Here is a 13172-nt window from a genome sequence, read left to right as displayed (position 1 = left end):
AAATTCAAGTAAACTGAGAAGTTTTCTCTCTTTCCCTCAATGAAAAATCTCTTTTAATGTAAAGACATAAAGTACAATGGCAGATAAGAATATAAAAGAAGGGAGACTGCTGCCAAGGAACTTTTTTCACTACGTGATCATAACCTAGCCCGTAAAAAAGTATAATGTCGTACGTACTCTTGTATGCAATGATGTTATTTCTTCAGTTTTGATTAGGTGGAAACTGCTCGACTGTTACTTTTCATCCGAGTGGAAAGGCTTCAGGTGTGTGCGTAGAAAGTGAACACTTTCCGCACCACATTATTGGCCAAAAAGCACAATTATTTACTTTCAAGTCTTTTTACTCCAAGTTAAATGAAGTTTCTTTTTCTGCAATAAATATGTTCAAGATACACAATTCCTCGTAATAAATAATGGATTTTTATCGGTGCACAAATAAACCACACGTAGACTATAAATGTCTGTCTTTTGTCACCTCTATAAACAACCGCAAAAACCTTAACGTTTTTATTTAAGAAATCTCTCTCATTTCCTCAACAAAACAGCAGCTCCGCACCTAAATAATCTTATACCTAAATATTGTGCCGAGTTCCATGCTTTAATGCCTTTTCTCGGGCACATTACGTTTAGTATTAATAAACCTTGGCGTGCTTTTTGGGGTCCGATATAAATCCTTATTTAGAGTCCGTAGGATTCGTAAATTTATTTGGAAGAAAACTATAGAGGGGTGTTCGTGGAAAACTGCTCTTGCTAGGAATTTAATGCCACCGAGGTTAGATTACGCTAAAAGCCTTTTTCTCTACACAATTGAATAACAGTTAGATGAGACTAAGTTAAAGTTACTGCCAACCGTGTGTGTATGGAGCTTTTAGCGCTGTTCGTCCTTGTTGAACGGATGATATATGTGGCTGATGACTAGATATATTGGTTGGTGTCTGTTGGATAAAGTAGTTGATAATCTTGAAAACTATAACTTATATTAAAAGGGCTTGGAAGCGAATTCGGAAATGTCTTCTTCATATTTGTGCAGTGTTTGTTTTTTTTTGTGTTCCCATCATTGAGTGGCTTTTCCTTTTTTGCAAGTTTTGAACTATCTGCCACATTCAAACCAACTCTATTTTGAAAACTAAAACAGAAATCGACCAAACTGCTGCACATGGACATACACAATTTCGTATTAAAAAACATTAATTATTTCTGTACAAGTCCAGGGCCGTAATATCTAGACGGCAAAGATGAGCAGACCCTTACAAGAATCTTAACATTAACGTTAATTTTGAGGATCGAGCCCTCCCACCCAAGAAACTGATACTGAATAAGAAACTGGAATTCAAGGCCACACTTTTCAAGAGGAAAAGCACAAGGGAGCAACTAAACCACATCAAATAACCACGACCTCTTTCATCCACATTGTTTATCAGACAGACTCCTTTTAAGATTGCCTATCGTCATATCACAAAATTCTCTTAATTAGGCTGAAAGGAACCTTTGGATTCAAACTACCTCCACTGTTACTTAAAGCCATAGACTCTGCTATCTTCCGTTGACTCTCGACTTTCCAACCGCGTAGAAGAAATAATTTTCCCCCTAGTTGGGTAAGCGTTGAAAAGCCAAATATTATTCTTTATAAGTCTTAAATTACCTGATTTTGTGGTGGAGGCCTCGTTAAACGAACAGAGACCCCAGATTTCGTGACTCTAGACACGCAAGCAGGAAAACCTGTTGGCTTAATCACTTAATCTTCCTTCCCGTTTGTGTTATACAAGTTCCGGATGTTAAATGTTTAATGTTTTTGTCGAGGGAGGATTAGCGTCTTGAGATATAAGTTAGTTTTGAGAAATTGGAGCCTCAGAACACGTACATTAAGCCGTTTTGGAAAGTGATAGATGATGTAAGCATGATTAAAGATGGCAGTTAGAGGAGATGTCGTGTGTAAGACCGATTCTAAATATGAATTTCAGAGTTATATTCATTTAAAGCTAGGTGATTCAAAAATCAGACTTGGTTACCGAGACAAGTGAAGGTGCTAGATGATCTTCTGGGACTAAAATAGCAGATCGAGAGCCGTTAGTGTTTTGCTGAGCTTCTACAAGCTGAAATTGTGGGAGGCTTAGAAGATGGGTAAACCAAGATTATAATTAGAATTCTGCAAAAATTGATGGAGACATTTAACGGTTTATCTTTGTAGGATCACGTCCCTTGTAGATAGGCGTTACTTTTAAGCTGGATACATGTTAGATAGTAGGAATTAACTTTAAGATTGTCATACCCCTGGGGTACGACCCTGGTGAGCATTAGTTGGGGCATGGGAACTTCCCATGCAATGCCTTGTCGGTGTTGGAAATCCCTGCAATAAATCGGGTCGGCATTGGAACTGCCTGTAATATACTTTGTCGGCATTTGAATTGCCATTGATAAATTTCGTTGGCCCTATAGTGGCAGTTCCAATTCCCAGCTTAAGACGTAACGGTTTGATGCGGCGGGTGGTGCAGATGGCACCCTAGCCATGATACGCCCATGGTTTATCACCATGGGTTTTAGTATTTAAGATTTTGCAGGGCATGTACAAGCTCTCTTTTCTTCTGGGTTCAGTTGTCGTTGGTAACTCAGAAGTCGCGTCCGCGTTCGCTAAACTCACAAGTTACTTTATACTCTCTTTTGTTCACTTTACATTAATAAACGCATACTTATAGTCCTTTCCTATCTGTGATTTCATTATAAGATATAAACACCATCGTATATCTACAGTAGTATCAAAACCCGATACTACATCTTTTATATTTTCTCGTGATATTTATTCAATTCCTCTGGCAATCCATTATTCTTAAGAATAATTGGTTGACAAACACTTTTTTTCGCGAACTTATGTATATGAAAACACAGAAAAGAATATCAATAAAGGCAATTTTCTCTCCCCTTAACTGTGATCCGAAGAGTGACAATAACTCCATAAAGCAACTTAACAAAGCGAACTATAAAACAATAATTCTTTCTCCGATTCCTTTGTAGACGTTCGTCCTTCTTTGTTAAGTTTTTGTTCAGAGAATAATAAAGCACCATTCTTTTCATTATGTATTTGATTTTAACAAAAAGCCTTGCCGGTCGTGGCTAGTGAATTATGTTAATAGCTACATTCCGATACTAAATGGGAGAAATTTGCAAATTTGATCTACCCCCGCATAAAGCAGAAATTTATCAAGCTACTGGCAAGAACAGAATATAATGTAACCAACTTATCAACAGTGTTCAGTAGCAACAAATATAGTGATAAATCATTAGTTTCGGGTATATTGCCTATAAATCATGGGGTGGCGTTTAAAACGGGTCTATAAAATTTGTAATCATTATACATATCACGTGGTCGTGCCGAGTCAGAGCTTGGCCTGAAATCCTATAGGGCAATAAATATGTCAGTGGTTAAATCGAATATACCAGAACGAACATCGCGGATCTCGGTAGTAGCCGCCAAAAGGGACTTGTGGAATATACACATATTTATGTGGTATCAGTAGAATAAATTTCAATATTGCAGCAGAATAGCTTTATCAAAATATTCAAAAAGGTAGTAGTATTTCTTAAAAAAAAAAAAAGTTTATAGGACAAAAACCATAAAAAATCACAACTCTCTTTACTCCTTATGAATGTGTCTCAACCGTAGACAGACGATAGAGCTGGAGAGGAGAGTGAGGGTGGCAATGCGAAAAGAGATGTGAATGAAGATATGATGAAAATATAAAAAGCCATAAGGAATGTACTTAACTTTTGGCATGCAAAGCATGGAAGAATTTTGAAAACTGGTTTTTCGTGCATTACCTTGTTTATAAGATTAATAACGAAGTTTGCAGGACACGAAAGAATGGAAAATGCTTTGCCCTCAACATTGGAATGAGGTGAAGTGGATGTGAAGAAGAGTGAGGTTGAATGGGTGAGCGCTATCTATTTGAGTAGTAATGAGCAAAGTACGCATGTCAGGCTCCCCTATTTTTTTTTCCTTTTTCAATATCTTCTTCTGCTTCTGAAGCCAACTGATTAGTAATTGGCTCATTGGTTAATCATATTAATTTTCTTCTCTTCCCACAGATCCGTGATAGATGAGACTGCACTTAGCATTTGTCTCCAATCATCTACGTCACTTTGTTTGTTTCGAGCTCACTCCAAGACACCTATTTTAAAATGTACGAATGTCTGAAATAACAATGCACATAGTAGCCGGGCAGCTCATAGTAAGAAATTTCCTGTGTAAACTCGTATATTGTCGGGGCTTGATGACAACTAAAAACGTCCTTCTTCCGTAGCTTTATAACGTTCTAGCCATTTATCACCGACAGACAGGGAGACAGACTTATTTTGTCGCAAAAGAATCCACAGAGTCAACAATGAAACGCAAGGGACGTTCTGTACAGTTAAATCTACCATGACCGCTTTTATTATACTGCTTTACACGTTTTACTGTAAACAATAATAATAGTTATTGAATGTGGAAGAGGTTTCTTAAGGGAAGAAGAAGAAGAAGAAGAAGAAGAAGAAGGAGAAGAAGAAGAATACAATCTATCGCAGAGAAGTGGAAGGATATGAAATCAGAGGCTCTGTGATTATGTGTGAAAAGTTATTCTGACACACCTATATTAGTGAAGCAGTGCTTTTTGCTCTCTAACATTTAACTCGAAATTTCCGATTTCCAAGTTATGCATAGCATGTTTTTGCTTGAACTCCAAAGGGTAAGTTTGAAATGAACGTTAGGTAAGAAGGGCGGTGTCTTAATTTATGATAATTTCCTTTCGTATTTCCAAGATATTGTACCATCAAGGCGAGATGTACTCTAATCACGTGGCGCTTAAGCCATAATCTCCCTTTTATAACACCGTCCCTTCTCCATTGCTGAAAAGCAGGTCTTCTTGTTTTTCTCGCGCTTTGCTTCACTTGACATAATTAAATTGATTTTGATTGAATATTTTTAAGTCCATTCAACATGTTCTATAACGTAAAATGACTTGGCTGGTATATTGGGAGTTTCAAGAACGGCAAGTCGAGAACGTTCTATAACGGAAAATAATGTTCGAATCGATAATTGGGAAGGTAAAACCCTCGGCAGGGGATAATAATTAGGAAATATCATGCGTACATTAATTAAACCTTCTAACGAAGGCATAATATTTAAAACAAGCATACCAAAGAATACGTTGGTAGAGATTTTATTTTCACCTCAACAAAAACAGCACATTAATTGCTTCCACCGACGCCAACGTGGTCAATTTCATTCCTCCCCTTATGCGGCTTATACGCAAATCCAATTAAACCGAAAATCCAAAATACATAACAAAGATAACACCATAATGATGCCTCCACAAAAATATGCGCATAATTATCAGAGGGAAAGAGAAGCAAAACTTTTAATGTGTTTGTTTTCTGGAAGCTCTAGGGTGTGCTTAATAGCCGCCATATTAAAACCAGTAAGTGTAAAATAAATTTTGTGTCTCGCCCGACCTCTCGTAACCTTTAATGGCTTTGTAATAAAAGCTCTATTAGAGGTTTTACGTTTTAAACCTGTTTTTCTATTGTTCAGGACACCGGAAAAAGAAGCAAATTTGGTTAATAAGTTTTCTCGATGATATTAACACCACGGGAGGTCATGATTTTGTTCTGCTTCGGTCTAAAGCATCCCTTTTCTCTTCAACCTTTTACCTTGGGATATCACTTGAAAGGGGCAGAGAATGCGATCAAATGAAATGTTCGAGCTAAACAAATAAAGCTCAATATTTGTTTTACATCGAGGTAAAACGAAATCTACCTAGGTACCGAAAAACTATTTCTACATTTCGCAAAGCAACTGCAACTGCATTCAAACGAAATAAAAATAAAATAGAACTTCGTTATCGCATTCATAAGACAGGGCTTAAAAGTCGAAAATAAACTGCGAAACTTTATAACACGCCATAGTTCCTTTATCTGTAAACTGGAAACTTTCGGTACTTTTAGTTTTCAGCTCGGCCATATATGAGAACAAGGATTTTCGATGAATAAGTGCTTTTTCATTGTAATTTCAAGGAAAATGCGTTGATACTGGCCATCTTAAAAAAATATATCCCAACAGAGATTGACGGCCCAGTACCTGTACGACACTATTCTTGCAACATCTGCTTTGAATATGAGCCAAGAAGAAGCAAAATGGTAATCATAAATAAATCATCATCAATCATAAACAAATTCAAATTTCTCCTTCAATAAATAATTAATTCTTCTTCTGTATCCCAAATTTTATATCTCATTCAGGAATAAATTACGTTTTGAAAAGGTAGGTATAACATTTTAATTATCTTTTCGTTTATCTCCCATGGCAGGTTGGCGTTAATTAATATGTTTTGTGCCCTTTAGTTAATATTAATTAAAGTGCTGAAACACCCTTTTGATTCAAAAATCGCAATTAGGATGTTACCCCGATTTTTCCAAAGCAGGTTAAATGTGTCAGGGGTAAATGAAATTTTCTCGTAAATATTTTCATGTTAATTTGGTGGGATTTTATTGTTGTTCAGTTAATGCGAAAATCCTTTACACATCCAATTCGATAATAAAAACTTTACAGTTGCGTTACACGGAGTTTGGAAGGTTCTAGATCTCGTTAACCACACTTTATAAAACCCTAAACAATATGAAATAGTTTGTAAACTAAATTCTGTTAAGGTAAGTTCGCTTCCTCTATTCTGCGATAATAACGACCAATTTTTGTTAGTGTCGTTTAAATGCACTTTCGGTTTCTAGATCTGAAGTGAAATTTGGAGAAAGTAAATTTCGAAAATCATTAATTATTTTCAATTTTCAGGAGATTATGACACCATTCAGAGATGATTTCCTTAAGCTGTCTTGATGTAGATAGACGGATCCAAACCAAAGGTCATGTGTTGTAATTATCTAGGAGAGGTAAATTTCTCACTTTAATGCAGTAGAGAGATCCTCAAATCCTTACATTTCAGAAAGAAAAACTCGATTTCAAAAAGTATCAATTAAATATATGAATTTTTCAGTGAACATTGAGTCTCTCAATGCAGAGGCCAGTTTCTCGAGTCGAGTTTGTATGGGTTGATGTCTGGAGACCTCCATTGTAGCTCAATGTAGCGATATTAGATGAAAATCTCTAGTTCTTTTTGCATGTTTAGGTAAACTACGATTCGATAAATACTCGTAATTTGTTTTATCAAGGCGATGAAGGTAAGGAGTTCCAAAACACTGCAATGAAATTGAGTTTCCTGTTGTTCACATACGACTTAAAACTCTATTTAATTTCCGAGAACAATTACCTTCACACTTTTACCTAACACTCCTGGGTTGCACTAAATCTCAATTAAACCGATTCGATCAATTTTTTATATTAGTTCTCCCATCTCTGTTCATGATCCGTAAAGTAAATTCTAAGGTATAGTGCACGCTTTCCAATAAATAAGACGAAACCGAGCCGCAATACTCTCTGGGGTATATTTATATTCGTTTGCTGGTGGTTTTTCCTTGATAAGTTTTGGGAATCGACGTGGTTGAAGAAGCCTGCGAAATAGTTTACATTAGATTATTTGGCTTATTGGGAATGAAAATTACTAAAGGATGTCGGTTGCTTGGGTCCCATTGGGAGGTTTTGCGATGATAAGTTTAGATGTGGTTAGAGAGGGCACGGGGAATACTTGGAAAGCTTCTGAGAGGCAATAAAGTGATCTGGAAGAAAAACTATTTGTGATCTCACCCCAGCCCTTGTGCCGGTAGATCAAAAAAATCAGTGGTGCCCACAAATCTTTCAAGAGCTCCCTTGGCCAGAAATTTTTGATTCACCCGTTATGACTAATCCTCAACTACCCCTCACAATTCTAGCTGTGTAAAATCGAGATCCCCAAAATTAAACTTTCGTCTAATCTCTCCAATACCAACAGCGGGATTTATTAATTTATCTCTTTTTAACTAGGTATAAGCTTCTTAGTTTCAGCATGGGGTAAGCATTATCCGCCTGTATGGCATGCGTAATTGAGAACAAACTGTAATCCCGCAGCTAAATAAGGCAACCTAATTTTATGTACGGATCGTATAGAGCCCTGTGCTAAAACCGAGATACGTTTATCTGGGACAAGATTGAGTTTAATCTAGAGACAAGAGGACAGCATCCTGCACATGTCTTGGTACTTCACATTATCCACTGGAATCAATTAAGGTTCTGCCAGACATTTTCCGTTCCATAAAATTATATCGCTGACGATGCTCCGACAAACACCCACCGAAATGATCCTGATGCTTCAAGAATTTGTTTATATGAGTTTGAATTGAAAACCGAAACGAAATTACAAAGGGTCCACTCTCGTTCTGCTAAATACGGCTGGGACTAAATTAATGAAAACTTCTTTGCAAATTGGCAAAGTTTTAATGGATTTACTGTTCCTGATGTCCCTAAGCTGCATTTCAATAATCAGCACCTTTTCTAAGTATTGGACTACAATTATTTGTCTGTAGGAAATGGCATGTCTGGCTGCACCGGGAAGCGCGGTAAACTCTTTGAGACTTAGCAACTTGAGCAAATTCGGCGAATTTAAATGAAATTACCATTTTGATTCGGCATTTGCATATCCTTCAAAGCCTTTGTAGGTTATAAGGAATGGCTTAAGTTTCATTAATATTTATTAAGGAATTATCTACACTTGTAAACGGTCTTTCTATAGAATTGTTCATTAATTTCAAGCCGCTGGAGTTAAAGGAAAAGGAAATATCATGTAAATTTGCTTCAATCTAGACATCAAATTAGTGGAAAATATTGAAAACTTCCAAACACTCGTTTGAATGACGAGATACAATAACTGACCCACGCAAGAATAAAATTTGCGTGCCATCAATAGGAAGCAAATATCAAGTAATCAATTACATAATTTCCTATCTTCTCCAACATAATTGTAATCATGGAAAGTGAAAAAGATCTTGGAAACATATTTTAATAAGGTCTCTCTCTTAGATGATATTAGAATCATTATCTTCGAATTAATGCATCGTTAACGCTGTGTAGTGTATTTCCTTCCCCGTCCAACTCTAATGATACCTAATTAGCGATCGATGCTGAGTAATCAAGACTGAATTAATACGTATTTGTATGGAAATGGGAGCCGCAGTTCTAGGGAACTAAAATTTATTTGTTTGCGTTCTATAGAACGAGTTTTATAAAACCACGATATTCCGCATATAAATTGAGAAGTTGTTAAAGCGGGGGAGTTCAAGGAAAGAATATTCAGCTTAATAATTAACGCGGTAACGTTACCAATGGAGAAATCTATTTTCGAACATATGCAACAGAGCTGATAAGATTATGTACCAGTAATAGCATCATCAGAATGTTTATTTTGAAACACGCATTCAATGAGGGCATTTCCGACTTTTACCACGTACGAACGTTGGATCAGTCATTGGGGGGTCAATGGTCGAACATAACTTACTTAAACTTATTCTCTTTTGTATTACTCTAACGCATACATCATTTTTAAAGCATATTGGCTTGTCGGGTGTATTCCTATACATTTGAGCTTCGAAATATATTTTCATTCTTGTGCAGAGAAAACTTTATCAGACATTTTTCATACGCGTGAATCCTCTCTTTATAGGTGTTTCCGTTCTAGACTATCCGACGTTTAGGCGTGGTGCTTGACACCTCATCAATTCCGAAGATATCGACACTCTAGATTTGAATACATAAAAATAGTTTGCGCATACCGATGGCCTTTTACTGCTCTAAACCCACTTTAGTGGAAAGGAAAACTTTAAGCAAACAAAATCTAGAAAGAAGTTGGTTGTACGTTAACATCATTTCAACGTTCAGTCATGCATGTGCTTGGAGAGATGGTGTTATTGGTTGTTACGTGTGGGATATGTACCAAATGTGTCTCTCAGAAAAAGGCGCCAAGATTATTCTTACTTAAGCATGAAATCAGATTACGCATTTAGAGAAAGGTCGCATCATCAGTCTCTGCGATTTGTCAGGTCGGATGGCCACGGTTTAAAATAAAACGAAATCTTTCCAAATAACCCGAATAAAACACCACCATCCATTCAATCCGGTAATCCAGCAGACCCTAAAAATAACAAGTGGGGCCTGTCCAGAGCAAAAGCTTAACGAAATAGTTTGTGGGTTACGTTAGAGAATGTCATTTTTCCAGAGAAATACTATGTAATACTCAAGTATGTTTCTTGATTTGGATGGCTCTCCTGGCTTTACATAGAAAAGATTCCCCGGGGGCTACGAATATGGAACCGGAAGAACACGTTTCTTATTATGTGATATTGAAAATAAAAAAAATTAACAAAGAACTGTAAAGAAGAAAATTCTTAGTTTATGATAGACTATAAAGAAAGTGTCCAATCCGATCACCAACACTCGTACGTCTATGATTAGAGTTAAACGTGTAATAACACTCCATAATATTACTCGTACGTCGGGTCGATGTTTCCAGCAAATATCACATAGAAAGCCATTCTCACACTTCGCTGGTTCAATTAAACTTGGAGGATTAATTTGCTGAAATGAGGTATATAATTTTGGGTATAAAAATGATTTCCTACATTCTGAATTCTTGCTGGTAAATATAGGAATTCCAATATTTTTCGTGTCTTGTAAAGAACTTCAATCTACATATCATAAAATAATAATTATTATATTATGAAGAGTTACTGATTTACTCTGTGAGACTGTACGAAGAGAATGTGTTATGTGGCTTCAAAAATTCCGATTGTGACATGGACCCTATGTTGACCGTGGATACTTCCATTGAGACCTTGAAGCCTGAGAAAGGCATTTTTTCGACATAAAAAAATCGCAAAAAATAACTACCAATGTGACCTGATATCTCAGACATTAAAAAAAGTATTACAATGCGGTTTGCGAAGGGTTATTGAGCGCATCGAGCCGATTAATTTGAAATATTCTTTATGGCAATAGTCTCACGTGTTCACGAGGTATCGCCGGGCAACGTTTGAATTAAAGAACATCAAAATTAATATCAAAAGCCAATTTATTTTAATTACTGCCAAATTCAGTTTTCTTTTACATCTTTTCGATTACACGACGTGTATTGTCACTTACTAAATGTAAGCTACAGGACGTACACTTTCACTCATTAAATGTCAGTTACATAACACGCACTTCCAGTCATTAAAGTCACGGTCACACTAGTGAGGTATCTCGCCGGTAATTGAAACAACGTACCCGATTATCCCGATTAATAGTTCCAAATTACAAACATCTTTGTAGCCATGTTAACACTCGACTGAACCACCTACGAAACGATATCGGTACGAACACATACAAGAACTTTACAATCTACCTTTTGTAAAGGTACTAGTCATAGGGCGAACGATAACAACGATACGATGGCATCCAAATATTCCAATAATTTCATAGCGTTTTTTGCGAGTTTACAGCCAACCTAGCTAACTAAACAACCCGATGACTCAATATTTCTGTGCTTGGCTTTGATAGTGACAAATAGAGTTCTGAGAAATAAAGGTCTTTGATGAAACAGTTCTACTCAATTTATAACCACTAGGAGGATCCTTAGATAGTGGGAAAAAGGATAAACAGTGTTTTTATGCTCTTTCATTTTACAGCAGCATACTCAGAATCGTAAAAATATCGTGACGATCAATTTGAGCAACTTTTTTACTTTAATAAAGGGCCTTCCTGTGTCCCATTAAGAATGAGCTTAGGTTTACTATAACCAGTGTCTTAATTCAGCCATCTTAAGAACTACGGCCGATTATGTTAATTTAGATTAACATTCTAATCGGATTAAACTGGAGAAAAATAAATTACAGCTGCAATTGTCTCAGAAACTCTATGAAAGCGCAGCAATTTCTCAAATTAATTGGCTTTTCCTATTGACAAAGGGGACCGGAAGCTTCCCCAAACAGATTCTTGTCAAAAGAAAGATATCCTGTTTGTTTTTTTTTTAAGTAGACATACTTTTCAAGCAATGATATTATTTAATACGCACAGGAAAGAGATCAAGATAAATTATACAGCATCTATTTCAAACATGATACTGTCTCTGATAAATCGTTTGTATTTGCATTATGGCGGTCTGTTTTGGCATTCGACGGACAGCAGCTCGTATCTAACTTAAGGCTTGTCATGCCTCATCTTGCTATCTTGGTGTTTACTCAGGATCAGGATTTATCATGTTTGTTTATTCTAGTCCTGTTCCAAAATGCACACAACTAATGTCATAGATGGTAAAACAACACATTTCGGAAAAAATATATAAAAGTCATATTATGGCAAGAATGCATAAGTCGGATCTATAACAATTGCTGACGTCTGCAGAACGTCGAAAGTTAGTAAATACTTTGGTAACACAATTTAGAAAGTTTTGAAAGTTGGAAACATTGATGTGTGCTTCTGGATGCTTTAGTGGCTCTGATTTACTTAACTGGGCAGTGTCTTTGAAAACTTAGAAATACATATTGATGTTTGCTAATGTGTGGACAGAATCAATCCAGATTTATTCTTTTCTCGTAAGATAGGACTACATCCTGTATTATCTGGATTCCTCGTAATTTCCTTACTTATCCTATATTTACATCTTTTCCAATGTTACCTATAAAGAGGCAATAAAGAGGGAAGAAGTTTTACTTGGTAATAAGTTTATTTCGTTCCTAAGTCAGCCCCTTCTTCACAAAGCATGTTAAAAGTCCTGTTATAAACTTTAGCAGGCAGATAGGATAATAAAATATTTATGGTTGTTGAGAAAGTTTAAAACTCTCTGGATTTATCGGAAAATTACTTACTAAATGCATTAAAATGTCTAGAATATGATATTCTAAAGTACATTATTTCTTTATTCACAATAGGTATGAATTTAAGATTGATTGGAACAATATTCAGGAGAAGAAAGCAAGATTAATGGAAAAAAATTGATGGATTGACCTTCCCTTGTTCTTATCGCGGTTATGCAGAGTTAAAGTGCTTTTAGGAGTTTTATTTTTCGGGACCTGAATTTGATAAATTTATCGTACAATGGGGTGGCTAAAAGAACCTTCTAAATTGAAGGCAACCTATTAAACTTTTACGAAGAAAGTGTTTGATAGATTGAAAGATGTGGTTCTTTTATGAGTAAAGTATGTAGGAAATGTAGTACATAATTTTGCTCCAGGTTTTCGTCGCCCTG

Source organism: Euwallacea similis, chromosome 32 (genome assembly GCF_039881205.1).
Source record: "Euwallacea similis isolate ESF13 chromosome 32, ESF131.1, whole genome shotgun sequence".
Taxonomy (NCBI): Eukaryota; Metazoa; Arthropoda; class Insecta; order Coleoptera; family Curculionidae; genus Euwallacea; species Euwallacea similis.
This window is presented reverse-complemented; position numbering follows the sequence as displayed.